The sequence below is a fragment of the Ambystoma mexicanum genome, chromosome 1q, assembly GCF_040938575.1.
Source record: "Ambystoma mexicanum isolate Mex_15411 chromosome 1q, UKY_AmexF1_1, whole genome shotgun sequence".
NCBI lineage: Eukaryota > Metazoa > Chordata > Amphibia > Caudata > Ambystomatidae > Ambystoma > Ambystoma mexicanum.
The window spans coordinates 1066291941-1066309430 of record NC_090922.1 but is presented as its reverse complement, the minus strand read 5'-3'; positions in this window follow the sequence as shown (position 1 = coordinate 1066309430).

The following is a 17490-nucleotide window of genomic DNA, read 5'->3' as shown; positions in this document are numbered from 1 at the left end:
CTGGGCTGGCTCCTTCGCTCCTCCATAATGGGTGAGGGGGCCACTGGGTGGGCGCCCCCTTGCCATTATGGATAAGCCGCCAGGCTCGGACTGGCATATAGGGCAATAGGGCAATGCATGTATCAAAAATGCAAAATGCTAGTGTGGGCCATTTAAAATGGGCCACCTTTTTGGCCAATGTGGGCCAGTTTGATGAGTTACTCCACTATGCAGTTAGATTTTGACCATTGAGCAGTTAGTAATTTTGACCATTGTTGCTGAATAAATATTCTTTAAATATCATAATGTACTTAGACTTTAACACAAAGCACCCCCTCGGGTACTATTCAAACAGTTTGTGACTAAAGGAAGGAATATCCATTTACAACTGCGAGCCACTTTCATTGGTACCTGAGACAGTTTCATGCTTCTGCACGACCATGTGAACCGCCCCTGCCATTTCTTCCAAGCTAAAAGAAATGTTTTTTTTTCTTCTTTTTTTTTAGATTTCCTGCTGGCCTCTCACGGCCCCCCAGTGATGCGGCCGTGGACCCCTGCGGCGCCGCGACCCACAATTTGAATACTGCTGCATTAATCCATTAATTTTAAAGTTGGGCCACTCATTACAGGGACCATAAACAAGGAAGCAATAACATTAATAAACACATACGGCCTGAATATTGATGACGCCACATTCTACAACCACATGGCCACGTTGATTGGGCAAACCCCTGAAGTCCCAGTACTGTGGGGGCAGATTTCAATACAATTCTCGATCATGCAAAAGATGGATCAAGCACCAGAAACCGTGGTAACATGAAGCAGCCCAGTCCATGGCGCAGTGCACATTGATCAACGCATGGAGGGAAGAACATTTAGACAAAGCAGAATGTACATACTACTCCACTGTACATGACACACTATCTAGAATCAACTTTTGGTTGACACATGGCTAGACAATACCTACAGTTCCACCATACTACCGTAAACCTGGTCGGATCACTCGCCGTGGTGCTCCAGGTGAAGCTGGTACCTGAAACAAAGCCCCAAACATTGTGGGGAATGGCCCTGTGTGCACTCACAGACACCTCGTTGGCAGAAACACTGAGAATAGACAACCTTCGAGAATAACTAAGGATCCGTGTCAAGATACGCCAAAGTATGGGAATCATTTAAAGTGTGCTGCTGAGATGTTTTCCCTTTTTGGTATGTTGAGGGCAGCACAAAGCACATTTTTTGATATTAGCCATTGATGTGCCAGCAAAGAGTGCATTACAAGTGTATAATCTGGCACCTATGACTGCTTAGGTGATTGTCAGGCAGCTGTCATCAGATCAGAAGGGTCTGGCGGCATTAATTTAGTAGTGTAAGCGGCAGAGGCAGAAATAGCATTCACTTGTTAGGACAATGAGAGTACGTGTCTAAGTAGACCAGTCTGCACTGCCAGTGAGCCTGGGATCGTGTTGCCATCGATGTTGAATACTGTGTATGGAGTATTGAGTTTCTTTATCACTTTCGGTGCACCCATGAGCAGAATCTCCATCTTGTCATCGTTCAGGCAGAGACAAGTGACCATCCACACATGGATGGTCAGGTAGACAGAGTTCAGCAAGGCATTCTCGTCGTGGTAGTTGCCAGAGTGGGAGAGGAGGATTTGTGTATAGTTTGTGTAGGATATGCTGATGGCGTCAAGAAGGTCAACCAGTGGTTTAGAGAAAATGTTGTATAATGTAGGGGATACAAATGACCTGCAAGAGATTGGGGCTTGGGAGCATTGGCATTTTCAGAGAACACCGATAGATCGTTCTTTTAGAAAGGAAGCAATCCACTCTGTATGCCTCTGTGGGAAATAGGCTGATAAAGTGGGTAAGGGCCTCAGAAGTCTGATAATAGTGGCCAGGCACATGTCACCTTTACATCTTGAAGGTTTTAGGACGGTTTTGACTTTGTGATGTTAGAAAACTGAAACAAAGCAACACTTGTTTTGGGAACAGGGAAGTTGAGTGGGGGGGGGTTAAGGGAGTTGGTTGGCTCTAAGGGTGGTTTGATTGAAATTGATTTTTGATCAAGGCGATTTGTATGTTTATTTATTAGTATTTATAGAGTGCACAGCAGCCCTGAGGCATCGTGGTGATGTTACAACGAGGCTTGCTTGTTACATTCGGATGTAAACTTAGTTACAGGCGGTTACAGCGGTATACATACTTGGGTATAGAGCATACATACTTGGTCATGTGAGAGACAACAGTGTTGAGGGACAAGGAGAGAAGGAGGCCTAGTGAGTGTACGGGAGGTGCATAGGCGCGGGGGCCTTGGGAATAAGGCGTTACCCGAAGAGAGTGGTTTTCAAGGATTTGCGGAAGGCTGAAAGGGACGTTTCAGCTCTTAGAGAGCATGGTAGTGCGTTCCAGAGTCTAGGAGCTAGGCATGGAAATCCGATGCCTCCTGCGTTAGATCTTTTGGTGGGAGGGATGCAGACTAGGTTGGCATGATGGGTTCTTATTGGGCGTGTGGAGGTGACTGACTGTTGATGGTTTCTGATAGGTAGGGTGGGGCAGAGAGACTGGCAATTTGTGTGTGATTGTGAGAATCTTGAACTCAACTCTTTCCTTTGACGGGGAGCCAGTAGACGGCTCATCTAGCCTGTCTGACATGGTCTCTTTTGGGGATGCTGATGGCTGCCCAGACTGCATTATTTTGTACTATTTGTAGGCTGTTGATGTTTTTTGCTGAGGTGCCTTCAAGGATAGCGTTACAGTAGTCCAGCTCCGATCGTTGCTCGGGCAATCGAGAGGCAGTTCTGGCTGGTTAGAAAGGGCTTTATGGCATTAATGAGTTTGGTGGTGTGGACAGCAGCGGAGGAGATGGCACTGACTTGGCGTGTCATCGAGAGAGTGGAGTCTAGGAATACTCCCAGGGTTTTTACAGAGGAGGAGATGGGTATGATGGTGTTGTCAATGTTAATGTTTTCGTACTTTTTGTTGAGTTTGGGCAGAATTTCCTTGGGGCCTGAGGATTATCTCAGTTTTGTCCCTGTTAAGGCATAGACTGTTTGCTGCCATCCAAGTTTGGATGGTAGTGTAGATTTGAAGGAGGGCTGCCTTGTCTAGGTCGTAGTCGCCGGTGAGGGGGAGGAGTACCCGTTTATCGTCGGCATAATTTGTGTAGGATATGCCGAACGCGTCCAGTTTGTCAAAGAGAGGATTTGTGAATAGGTTGTAGAGAGTCGGGCAGTGCAGGATGCCTGGGGAACTCCACAGTGGATGGTGGTGGGGTCTGCATTGGTGTGATTGGAGTATACTTTTATGGCTTTGCCCTCCAAGATGGTGGTTATCCAAGTGGTGGCATGATTAAAGAAGTGGGCTGCGTTTGATAGATGGGAAGTGAGTATGTTATGATCAACAAGGTCAAAACGCAGCGGAGAGGTCTAGGAGTAGTAGGAGGGCTGGTTTGCCCCTGTCCATGATCTCAGTGATTTGGTTTTTTAGGTCAAGGAGGATAGATTCTGTTCCATGACCTTTGCAGAAGCTGGATTGTCTCTTGCCTAATATGGCATTGGACTCTAGGTAATGTTGGATCTGGGAATGGGCAGCTTTATCAAGTATTTTGAGAAGGAAGGGGGCAGTGGTTATTGGCCGGTAGTTGTTAGGGCATGTTGGATCTAGATATGTTTTTTTTTATGAGTGGACGGACCCATGCTTCTTTTACGCTTTGTGGCAGTTCCTGTTGAGAAGGATGCATTGATAAATGCTGTGATGATGGGGGATAGGGTGTCGGCGCACTCTTTGATAATGGTTGGTGGGCAAATGTCCCCTTTGCAAGTGGATGGTTTGATGTGTTGGGTGAGGTCAACTGCTTCAGATTCTGTGATGTCCCTGAAGGAGAAAGGCCGGTTGGGGGGTGGAGGTATGATTGGGCATACCGTCAGGTTTGGGTATCGTAATTGAATTTTATCTTGCAGAAGTTTGATTTTATTAAGGAGGGCTGCCTGAATACTAGAGCACCAAGCTTTGGCTTTGATGATTTCATCTGGGCTTGTGGCAGGTGTGATGAGGTCTTTGAATATGGCGAACATTTCCTTGGATTTGGAATTCGCTGTGGAAATGCATTGGTTAAAGGATTCAGATTTAGCTTTAAAAATGGCTTTTTTGCATGTTGAGGAGATACTTTTGAAATCTCTAAGGATGAGATCATTGGGCATGGATTGCCAGTTGGCTAGGACCAGGCGTTTGGAGGACCGTAGGGCAGATAATTAGTCTGTGTACCAGGAATTGATATATTGATATGCATGGATTGGTTTTCTTGTTAGTCTTCGATGGGGGCTATTGCATCGATGGCTTTAGTGAGGGTGTGGGAGTATATGTTGGCGAGGGTGGTGGGATTGTTGGCAAATGGAGGTTTGAGTTTAGGAGTGGGAGGAGGTTGGGTTTGGTCAGTTTTTTAGAACTTCTGACTTTGGCTGGGGGGGGCGTATGAGAGTATTTTAGTAGTAGCATTGGTGGGGATAGTGAATTGAATACAATTGTGATACGTCCATGGCTGGGCAGAGGTGATGGGTGATGAGCAGTTATGGTCTGCAATCCAATCAATGGTGCAACCTTTATAGTGGGTGGGCTCAGTGACTGTGGGGTGAATCCTAGGTCAGAGAGCTCTTTAGCTAGTGCTGTGGCTGCTTTGTCCTTGAGGTCATGCATGCCGAGGTTGAGGTCCCCTAGTAGGATTGTTTTGGTAGAGTTCTTGATGTTATTACTTTTGGTAGTCAGGGGTGGTGCCTGGCGGTCTGTATGTGACAAGTATATTTATGGTGCAGTTGGGGGAGATCATTAGCTTGGCATAGAGGAGGTTGGCATTGTTTTCCTAAGGGAGGTCGCAGAGTCTAATGGTAAGGCTTTTGTTGGAGATGAGAGCTACACCACCGCCTTTGGAAGCCTTGCGTAGGTTGGTGTACCCCTGGGGACGGGCGAGAGAGATGGCCGGGACAGATGCCTCATGGAGACAGGTTTCTGTGATGGCTAGTAGATCGAGATCAAGAGAGGAGATGAGGTCATTGATCTCAAGGGCATGTGCTGGGAGTGAGCGAGCATTGATGAGTGCACATTTAAGGGCTGGGGTCGGGAGTGTTTTTTGAGCAAGGGCATAGGAATATGAGAGGAAGTCAGGCCAGTTGTAGTGGTCCCAGTGATGCTGTGGATGTTGGTACACCAGGCCTGGTCTTTGGTGAATGAGGGAGGAGGTGGGTTTCCAGTTCCCTGAGGATTGTGAAGATTTCACAAGTGTTGGATTTTGCATTTATTATTCTGGTAGTTTCTTTGGCTAGTATGGTGGCGTTTTTGTACAATTTAACTGTAGTGGTGAAAGTCTGTTTTAACTCGTCAGAGGGTAATAGTTTCCAGTTTGCTTCAGCTATGCGTTTTTATCTCTAAGCTCTTGGAGGTCAGAAGTAAACCAAGAATGTATGCGAATGGAGGGTTCCGTTTTACAGGGTGCCAGGGAGGCAATGGTGTCGATTGCTTTTGACAAGTTCTTAGACTAGAGGTTAGCTAGCGCATTGGGTTCAGTGATGTTAATTCTGAATGGAGTGAGTTAAGCAAAAGGTAGGATACGTTCTTTTGTGAGGTTCCTAGAGCTTCGGGCCTGTGTGGGTGGCCAGGACGGTGCAGTTCATACAGAGTGGAAGATTGGAAACACAGCAAAAGTCACAACATGGTAGTCAGACCACAGGCAAGAGATATTTATATTGACGGTGACCTGACAGTTAAAGTCTGCAATCCAATCAAGGATGCAGCTTTCTCACGAGTTGGGGAGTTGAGATACTGTGCAAAGCTGAGGGAGTTCGCCATCACCGTAGCATTACCACTGATAGGGTTGTAGGAGATTTTGTCTTATTGGGGTAAATTCGGGATTTGGCTGTATTTTCTTACCATAAAAATATTGGCGGTAATTTTGCAGTGAACTAGTCTTACATTAATAGTGGGTCAGGTATCACACTATTTTAGTGACCATATCTTGTTAGCCTGTATTGACAGTAATTTTAGTGGTATCTTACTTTGCAGTATTTTCAGAATTATCTTATTCCTGTGGTATATTGGTGAGCATGGTTTTTTAAAATTTTTTATACTATAACCCCATCATAAACAAACCTTAACCCCATCATAAACAAACCTTTCCTTTCTATTAGAATGCCCTCGAGCTGCCTGTAGAGAGCCCCAGACTTAGAACACTCCTGAGAACCCAATGAATTTATTCAAGGCACCACCTATAGTTTGTGGCTGGCATTACTGGCTTATGTACATCCAGTAACCTACGTGTCCGATTAGGCACACCTTCCCATCAGCATGCAAGGAATGGCTCATTCATCACATTGCACACACATCCTTTACCTTGTAGATATTTAATACTGACTTTCTCTTATTTGCTATTTCAATTACAGTGGTAAATTGGTAAATGGACTACTGCACTGATTATAATCCTCCCCTCTGTACTTCACTTACATAAATAATTCACAGATGCATGAATGACACCAAAGTCTGTTTTTTTTATCTGCAGTTTGTGTTACATGACATTTACGGACCATGAAATCTTACCACATGATATTTACAGCATCAACTGCAAGATATAAAGAACAAAACAGAACAAGCAGATATTTTGCAAACATGAATTTCTATTACTACACTCTGAATAGAGAGAGAGAGAAACAAACATATAATGATTTCTAACTTCTCTGCACTGGCAATGGATTCTAGCAACAGACACGCACCATACTTTTTTTTCCTCACTTGGCACAAATCTCTTACCAAGGCCAGTAATCTTTGAAGTCCCTGTACGACCTCACTGTGTTTTGCAATCCTACTCTCAGTGCAAAGTTCCTCCGTACATGTGTGTGGGGAGCACCAACTGATTAGATCCAAAGTCAGCGCTCGACCCTCTGAAAACCCGGTCCTTCCGTCTCCTGAACCCAGCACGAACTGCCCATTCTCCTGACTTTTCGTCTTCAGGAAAACTCTGATTCAGCCCTTTGTTGACGTGGCTTGTCTGCCTTCAATTTCTACCAATCAGCAAAAAAAGAATGGCCCATGTCAGCCTTCATTTTTTTTTTTTAAACAATGGAGATTTGATTTCCAGCGCAACCGTTTCATTTTGCTTCCTAATTTCTGCTCTCCACAAGCTAAAGAAAATGCCAGTGTGCATTTCTTCATGGAAAAAAAATAATTTTAAACTGTGGATTTTACCTCATTGTGCATAGACTGCATTATCATGTTAGCAATTAGCACTTTAGAACTGTTAGTAATGTTAGTAATGTTAATCAGTTAGGTATTCCCATGTAGTCTTCACAAATGAAGCATCCAATATAAAATCGCGCATCTCATTATTTTAAGTTTTTCGATGTGTGCTCTGAATGCCTGCAGTTTCAAACTGGGCCCGACTGTGTACTTTGGATGCTAGCAAAAATGCTATTTACTATATACTGGCAATAAAAATGCTATATCTATCCTTAAAGGGTCATTCAGACCAAGGATGAAGTCCCCTAAAAGGATAGTGAAAGTAGGTTTGATGTTGGCACCTATTGAGTGCAACAAGTCTTTGAAGGAGGGCATTGGGCCTGGAGGGTGGTAAATTAGGTAGATGCAAATGGTGGTGTTTGAGAGATAAGCAGCTTAGACATCAGCATGTCATCTACCCACCTTAGTCACATTAAGCTGTATGATGTGCAGAGAGTCTTTGCAATCGGTGCTACTCCTCCGCCTCCGATTTCAGGTCTGTCACTCCAGAATATGGAGAAGCCTGCTGGTAGGGCTAGAGAGGGAGCTGGTCCAGATGCTACATGTTACGATGTTTCGGTGATGGCAAAGATGTACAAATTAGGAGCAGTGATGATGTCTAGGGCATGGGCCGGGACAGATCTAGCGTTAATTAGCACGCATAAGAGCAGCAGGGTGACCCGTTAAGTAACTGGTTTAGACTTCCTAGGACTGGTGATAGAGATTTCGTAGGTCTGAGGCAGGTTCTGCAAGGGGGGGCAAGTGCAGATCCATTAGTACTTTGTGCGTTGGACTGTTTGTGGCTTCGAAGGGTGTGAGCTCCGTCATTGATATTCACCTGGATAAAGTCAGGGTTTTTAGCTCTGACTGGAGGCCGTGACCAGTGGTGTCGGATTTAGTGCAGAGGGGCTTGTGTGCACCAAGTCAGGTGTTCCTTGGGGTGAGGGTAGGGGACAGAACAGGGTGGCATCTGCCTGGTGCATGTACAGAGCCTGCCATTTCTCATATGGACATTATCCGAGTGGGAGGAGGTGTACCTTTCTGATTGGCAGTTAAAATCCTCAAAGGGACGTTGCATTTTGCCTCTCGAGTAATGTAGTTACGAGTGGCATGCAGAGTCCTTAGAAAATATGGTATTTTGGGTGGATGTGGCCGATTTTGGAGCCACAACTATAGTCACCCGTTAAGGGTAGTGGCATACAGAAAGGGCTCATTGATTTGGATACTCCTGCAAACATTGGTAGTGCGGTTGGCATTTAATACAGTGGGTCTGCCGTGTGCGGGGATGTTCGAGTTAGAGGTGCTCTCTGCAGACTGGTGGGAGAAATGACACTTGCAATCTGCTATGGCGTTGCTTGGAATGCAAGCATGGATCAGTAAAACTAGCTGTAGGGAGGTGCGAATTGGGGCTTGGTATTGGAATGCAATTTGTGCAGGATAAGTAAATGGTCTGGTGTCTTGCCTGTAACGGTACGTATTTGGACATGGTGGGATGAAAGGGGCGCGATGTGAAGGGATGGCCATTAGTATCTAGGATAATAAACTGGGCAGTTGTCTGCAGGGGGTTGGTTACATATAGTAGACTGGTAAGAAGGGTAAGGGGCGTCTTGTTTGGTGAGGTGGCCCTGGACTATGGCGGTGGGGTATACGTGGGAACCCCAGTGTGGGAGCTTATGGAGCAGTTGATCAACGTTGTGAATGAGACCAAGAGAAGTACCTCCAAGAGGCATAAATAGTTTATGGACACTGTGGGCTGCACTTTATGTATGGCATTTATAACACACCTATATACAAGTTCAAGGGGCGACGAGGCAAGGGAGGGGAAAAAAACATCGATCCTACTAGGCCAGGTGGCATTGAGACCGTGCAAGTGCTAGGAAGGGGGAGACGGGGGAGGGTAGTGCAGTACATAGAGGATTACATTGAAATAAATAAAGCCAATAAATAAAAGTGCGGCCAGCTGGTGGCAAGTGCTAGTAGGGGCTGTAGGGATACAAAAACAGTCCCCGAGTGCAAGGTGCGCAACTGGCAGGGAGGGGACAGGGCCCCAAGATCAGAGGGTAGCCAGGTAGCCAGGTAACCAGTGCAGTTTCAGAATCAGCCACGAGATCAGCAGGGGAGAGGAGGAGAGAAAGAAAAAGCAAAGAGGAAGGTCTTCAAGTACTTCCGAAACCGGAGATGGTGCTCCTCAAGTTTCAGAGAGGCAGGGAGGCTGTTCCAGAGGGAGGCCCATTCAGAGGAAAGATATTTAGGAAGAGAGCTGAAGGCATTTAGGTCCCAGGCCCCCAGAAGGCCTTGTGGACAATGCAGAGGGTTTTGAACTTAATCCTTGCCACCACTGAGAGTCAATGCAGAGATTTCAGTCCTGGAGAGATACGATCCCAGGGCTTGAAGCCAAGGACAAGTCTCGCAGTCCTGTTTCGGATGAGTTGCAGAGAGTAGAGGCAGGCAGATTTAGAAAGGCTGTTGCATTAGTCCAGCCTGGAGAGCACCAGAGCTCTGGAGACAGTGAGCTTCTGGTGGAAGGAAAGGAAGAATACCTCTGAGGAGGTGAAGCTGGTAGTGTGATTTCTTAGAGATGAGAGAAGGAAAGCGTGGAGTTTAAGACGACCAAGGTGTTTAGCCTCACAGGTGGGAGCAGGAAGAGGGCCAAGAGAGGCTGGCCACAGAGGGACAGGAAAGGAGGGATTAGGTGTGCCAATGAGGAGAATCTTGGTCTTACTGGTATTAAAGCAGAGATTATTGGTGGCACACCACTCCTGGATGGCAGTCAGTCAGATGAGAGAAGAGGTGGCGGAAGGGACCCTGAAAATGAGTTGTGTCATCCGCATAGCACTGAAAGTTGGGGCAGAGAGTGGCAATGCGGTAGGCAAGAAGTGCCAGGTTTGGTTGAACAGCCAGGGAGAGAGGTTAGACCCCTGGGGAATAACACAGGTAGAGGAGAAAAAGGAACAGAGTTGGACTTGGGAGGGTCAGAGAGGAAAGAGGTCAACCAAGCCAGGGCCTGATCAGTGATACCTAGGTTATCACCGAGAAAGTTGAGCAGGATGGCATGGTTGACCTTGTCAAAGGCAGAAGAAAGATAAAGTAAGAGGACGACACAGGGGATGTTAGAATCGAAGTTGGAGAGCAGGTCTTCACAGATGTTCAGGAGAGCAGTTTCCGTGCAATCAACAAATTCAGTGTGAAGATTAAGCTGGGAGATGGCCAGCTTTTCCAGATGTTTTCCCAGGAAAGGAGTGATGGAGATTGGGCAATAGTTAGCTGGGCAGGAAAGGTCAGCATAGGGTTTCTTAAGAAGAGGGTGCACAAGGGAGTGCTCCAGTGGCGAAGGAGTGTTTGCAGAAGTCAGCCAGAGCAGGAGCCAGGGTGTCAATGTGGTCCTTTAAGTTTTTGGAGGAACAGGGGTGAACCTGTTTTGAAGACAAGTCCATGGATCAGACTGGTCTAGAAACCTCATCTGAGGGGGACAGGCAGGGGAGGGGTGGCCGACAAAGGGCCTGGGGAAGAGCAGGGAGTAGAGGGAAGAGGGAGAGGTAGAGACTGCAGCAGGATTGGCCAGCTCCTTGCAGATTTTAAAGAGTTCAGCCAAGTTCTTAGATGCCGCAGGGAAGCTACCTTTCATATCCGGTGTGAGCCGAGCTGGAGGGGTGTCATTGCAGCGGGGCAGTTCAGGAGTGCATTCGGGGTCAAAGAGGAGCTGGCAGACAAATGGAACAAGGCATGGGAGGTGTGCACGAGAGCAGCATTCACTGACTTCTGGCCTTGGCATACAGCCTTTGCTGTAAGCCACTGCCGGCTCAGCTGATCGAGTCTTGGTGAACTGGGGGTCAAAGCAGGGCTGCAGAGGGGTGGGCCTGCAGGTCGCCTCTTGAGGCAATGCAGGTCCATTTGAGATGTGGTGGGCATTTTAAGATTGTATTCCGGCTCTGTAGTGCCAGCATTGGAGTGGGTATTCAGCCCGTGGGATGCAGGTTCAGAGGCAGCCATCAATGTTGGATTAGGCTGAAAGACGCAGACAAGCATTGTAGCGGCCTTGTACTACCCATGCAGCTGATCGCAGTCCTTGTGAACGGCTGGCAAATCAAACTATTTCCTCCCATTGATGGTTGAAAAGTCTTATGCGACCTCCAACTGGGGATGCACGTGAGGTAACATGAATCAGGCAGTCATTGGTTGGCACAGGCTGCTAAGCCTCTAGCAGCTGCAACCCCTGCTTTTGCAAACACCCAAAACCCCCCACCACCCGATAAGAGGTATATTGAGACTAGGGATTGTAAAGAGGAGCCAGACACTCCAAGTCCTGGTTGGATCTACTGAACCCTCGGCTAGGAAAACTATGCCAAAACACCAATTTGGACTTGTGGCTTATTGGTGATATGTCAGTGTTTTTATAGTCATGTTCTTTTTTGGCATTTGAGCGAGTTGTTCATAAACGGCCTTCCTGACCAGGACTGTCTTCTATTGGTATGCTCGTGTGAAGCAGTGTTTCAGGTTTAAACCCATAATCACGTAGCCACAAGTGTCTTTTTTAGAAGGGCTCCTCAGCAATCACTCTCCCTGAGGTGTCACCCATGACCAGAATATTTATTACAATATGTTGCACCACTTGCTTCCACCTCTGGAGATTTTAAGCAGATGTGACCTATCAAGTTCTGGTACAGAGTTCAGGGCTTTGAGGACTTCATCCAATTGAGTGTTGTAGCTTGTAAGCAAACAGTTTTGTTTGCAATCCTGCTCATATAGGTTCCCACAGTGTAAGTGTATTTGCAATCTGTTATGTGGTTCTTCTGAGGTACAGAGGAACAGCAGCTCTTTCTGGTAGCAGTGGCTACTAGTGAGTCAAGTCATATCCCCAATGTATAAAAGGGTGAAGGCGAGGGTTTGAATATTTTTTTTGCCCTTGTGAGGGTGCAGAAAAAGTCTGGACCGGAGCAAGGCGACAGCATGGCTGACTGGCGTCTTTCATTAATAAAGTCATCCACGAAATCAGTACTGCTACAAACAGTTTTTTCAGTGTGGATGTGGACATGGTTAGCAGCACCTCTTCAACGTCAATTGGTGATTTATGGCCACTGTCAGGTGCTGCAACATCTGGTGTCTGAATGATTGTGACATCACCCGTCTTGACTAGAGTTATCCTCTTGATCTGCCTGATCCGTTGCCAGTCATGGGCAGTATCCATGGCTGTATGGGAAAGTGTGATTAGGTGTCCAAGGGCACCATGATTGACTTGTCTCTACGGGTTGAGACACCAAGTCTGAGCAAATGGGAGTTGCTGTTGTAATTTCGTTTATTTTTAACTAATTATCCCAAGTATCTTCAAAGCACCCCTTTGTCCATGTGCCCGTCTATGGTGTCTCCTCAGGGGAAAACAATTGCTTTTGGGCAGCAGGAGTGTTCATGGCTATGGGACTTGTGTTTTTCTGTTTAAGTGACTTTTTCAAACGTTTTGACGCCTCAATCATCCGTTACGTTATTTATGCACACATATCCACTGCTTTGCCTTTGTCATCTTGTATGGAATGTGGTTGCTGAACCACAGCAGGCTTTTCAGATTGTCACAAAGCACCTGCCTTCTTTCAACAGCTGTCGAAGAGCAGCCTCAGGGTGTGCATTTGGACATGTGTGTGGCTCCATGTCGCCAGAGGCTTTCCCCATAGCGGCACACTGCAACTGCCCTTCGAGGCTGGGAATGGACATGTGGTAGCCAGATTGTTGCCTAGTGGAGTCTTCAGGCTCCAAAAAATATGCATAAAGTGTTCGTACTACACGCATGATTCTTTATGACAAAGGGTAAATGTGTGAATCTGTACAAGATAACTAGTTAAACGTTTGCCATCAGCTATTAACATTGCAATTTCGCCGACCTGGCCTTCTGGATCAAGAGTCAGAGACCGTCTGCAGTTTCAGACACAGCCATCATGGCATGTGCTGCACACCGCTTTGTTTGACGCTCATTTAGGGTTTGTGTCTAAGTGTACGGGATGCGCAACAGGTCTCTTGATCGCAAGAAAGGCAGCGGTTACAGACTGTCCTTCCACAGATATTTTCTGCTACACTTTGGGACAGAATTTAAATGGATTTCACTCCATGGAGGAAACTTCTGGACGGCACGACAGAAGCAGTAAGAGCAGGAAAAAAGAAATCAGTCCGCAACTATTCCTATTGCTAGGTCAAAGCCTGCTGCCAGAATAGTTAAATTGGTCTTCCATCAAAATGTAGCGTCGAGGGGCGCTGTTTGATGCCGTCAGCCGATCAAGATGGCTGCCTGAGGTGAAGCTGCGCTGACCATCAAAATCCTGCAGATCGGGGGAGAATAAAAGCAAAAAAAGTCTAACCAGACTCGGGAACCTTCAGAGAGTGCGAGGACATGTTTGCGACCTGCCGCACTGAGAGGGGCCCGAGATACATCGTCAAGCAGCTGGCAGTGGAGCCAGTCCGTAGACACTCGAGATCCCCCGTGGGATCAACAAAAGCTGCACACCCGAAGGTGGACACCGAGGAGAAAGACCAGTCGAAGTGTGCCGGCGCCATGGGTACAAAGGAGTGAGGGGCTGCGGTGATCGTGTGCCCACCACGCAGACCCTATCCGAGCCTCATCACAGACCTCCCTCCCCAGCAACCACTGTGTGCGCTGTAAGCGAGCGGCTGGTGCGCCAGGGAGGGGCGCCCCCCATTGGTGATCATCAGCAAACCAAAGTATGTTGACCCGAGTGGGGCTCGGGCCTCTGCTGCGTTGCCCCCAATACCTTCACCCGACAGGACATCCTGGCCCCAAACACACTGTGCCAGAAGGCAGCGAGGCCCAGTGGGTGCAGTGGCATGGCGCCCAGGTGCAATCCCGGGAGCCCTCCGCTAATCCAGCATTAACACATCACTGCCCCCAGTGACATCAAGACGCAGGCGGGGCGCACACAGTCCGGGAAACACTGGCAAAGACTCGGGGCAGATGGGGAGAGCCACCACACTATCAACTTGCGGGCCCATTGGTCTCTAAAGTACATACGTCAGGACTTCCTCCAGAGCCGCAGACAATACCAACCGCTCCATAGCTGGGCCCAAACAGCACCTTGCCCAGTTGTAAAAAGGGGAAAAACAACAAAGACTGACAAGTGCAAGGATCACAAGACAACAGAACTGATGCAAGACAGAAAACAGCAACACCACCACCTATGGCAACACCAGGGGGTGAGACTACTCACGTGGAACATTAGAGGCCTTGCTCACCCTTTCAAGGCGCGGAAAACAGTGCTACGCAAATGGGCACAAAATTGACATCCTACTACAGGAGACCCACGGAATGAGGAAAGTGAACGATGCATTTGCCCGAACATGAGGCCCCACAAAAGCCGCCACTAACTACTCCACACAAGCCGGGGGGGGGGGTGTTCAGTGGTAAGCAAATTAATTTTCATCTCACCAGATCTGAAACAGATGAGGACCGTTATGCAATCATATGGGGTACACTGCAACAAAGAAAGGATTATAATCACTTATGGCCCCAATAAGTTTCTATGTAAAGATCCTTACTGCAGTATCCCCGCTAGGCCATGCCAAAGTGCTTTGGGGCAGGGACCTCAATATGATCCTCGACCGAACCTCTGGAGGTAGCAGGAACCACTCCAAATCCTCCTATACCATACTTCTAGCTATGAATACCCCCCCCCCCCCCTTGCAGATGTGTGGCGAGAACTACATCCTCAGGAGGGGGAATACACTTCACTCCTCTGTGCACGGCTCCAGTTCACGTATAGAGTACTGGCTATGCACACCGGATCCCATAGCAGACATGACCGCATGTACGATATATCCTTGCATAATGGCGGATCACTCCCAAGTCCTTCTTGAACACCATCTACCGCAGAACACACTGCCCGGCACTGAAGAATGCCCCGCACACTACTCAGGGACGACACTGATAGAAACCCATGTAACAGAAATAACACGCATCTCAGAACATCTGACAAAATTCAGATCACTGGCCAAACGTGAACTCTTCTATACGACACAACCTACAAGAGCCAGGAGATGAGGCGAAGGGAATAGAGCCAGCCAAACACTTGCTAACCTCAAAGCCAAGCAAGGAATGAGGCATATCACTAGCATTACAGATGCCGATATTAACAAGATATTCCAGAAGTTATACAATCAACTCAACGGAGACCAGGTCTCCCAAGGAGAATTACAATACATACTCATTCCCCCTGCCCCAATTGAATGAAGCCAACAAAGCAACTCTTGACCTTCCACTAACCATCGAAGAGCTAGAACTAGCCATAGCGGATTTACAGGCGGGCAAGGCCCTGGATCCGAGGGACTCTCGGTTGATCTGTACAAAACAAAGGGGAACTGCCCCTATATTACTGGAAGTCTGCGAAGAGGCCCTAGGAAAAGGGGCACTACCAAATACAATGAAAGAAGCAATCATAACAGTACACCTTAAGCCCCACAAACAACCACAAGATTCCCACGTCCTACCGACCTCTCTCTCAATTCAGATGCTAAGATATGCCAAAGGAAATCGCAAACCCACCTCATAAAATGCATGAATGTACTTATACACCCGACCAGTCGGGATTAGTCCCCACCAGATCCACTGCGTCTAATCTCAGGAAATTCTTCACCATCACCTCACAGCTCGACCTGAAGGCCAAAACAATAGCAGCTACACTAGATGCTGAAAAACCATTTGATTCTGTATCCTGGAACTATATGTACACTATACTAGACATGGTGGGATTGGGCCCGGTATTCAGTAAATAGATTTGATTCCTATACACCAACCCTAGAGCAATGGTCAAACAAACAAATTATGCCTAAGCTTTGCACTAGACAAGGCAGGCCGCTATCCCCTCATATTTGCTCTCACCATAGAGGGCATAGCTGCCAAACTTCGATATGAGCATTCATGGAGAGGTATTCACGTCAGAGGACTCCCCCAATTATCACTACGCTGATGTTACAATGCTGTCTGTAGTTCAGAGACCCTGCAACCAATTTACCACCGGTAATGCATGAAATAGACGTTTGCTAAATACTCTGGATATCAAATCAGAAATCATCCCACTCACACCATTCACAGTGGTCACCAGCCACTGCACAATTTAAATGGTCACCCACCACCTGATACCAGGGAATTATAATGGCCATAGACGAAGACTGTATAACAACTATGAACCATACTTAATACTTTTGGAACACAAATTAAATGTATGGGACAAACTTCCAATATCACTATATGGCCAAATATCACTACTCAAAATGGTAATTGTGCCAACATTATTGTACCTGTTCTGTAACATCCCTATTTGGCCAGGCAGACCATTTTTTCAGAAAGTGGAGACTGGCATCAAGTTGTGTGGGGAGGAGGAACCATGGGACTCCAGTGGCCCAAGATGTGTGAGAAGTACGAAACCAGGGGCTTAGCACCCCCAGATTTTCAACTATGTTTTCAGTCTGCCCAGGCCCACTGCAAAATACTGGTTAGACTCGAAGCATACGCACACATACAAGCTGAAAAGTTTGCAGCTGCCCCTTTCAACTTCCAGGCAATGCCCTACTCCAAGGTGCTAAGAGATCGGGGAGGTTGCCTCGGTGGGTTCCAGTGCGAGCATGGTCCAAACTAATGGACAGTGGGGTGCGACAACCTATATTGGCCACATACCCTGCTATTGCTTCACCCAAAGCTTGAACCTTCCCTGGACACGACCCTCCAGAAAAGATGGGACCCAGGGAAAGAAACGCATCTAAGACCTTCATCCTGACTGGAAGTTTGCATCCCTGAAGACTGTCCAGGCGAAAGTTGGGACGGGGCTGGTCACATCACTACACATCACTACAATGCTACAGTTTTAAGCAGCAATGGCCATCCTTCCCGGAAGCCCCAGCCACTCACCAATTCTTGACTGATACTATGACACCCGAGGGCTTCAAAGGAGGAATTTCCACCCTCTATAATGCTGTCCACAGCATACCCACTCCAAGAACACAAAAGGCCAAATGGGAAAGAGACCTGGGTATTGCCATTGAAGACTGCGCGAAATACTGCCAATTCACCAAATCAGTCTCCATAGGCACAAACTTTAGACTAATCCAAGTCAAGATATTGAATCTACAGATCACTCAAAAATCTGTACATTCAACCCGACTAAATCAGAATGCCCTAAATGCCAAACCCAAGGGGCAAACTCTTTCCACATGTACTGGGGGATGTCCCGATTAAAAATTTCTGGTGAGGTAGCAGACGGTG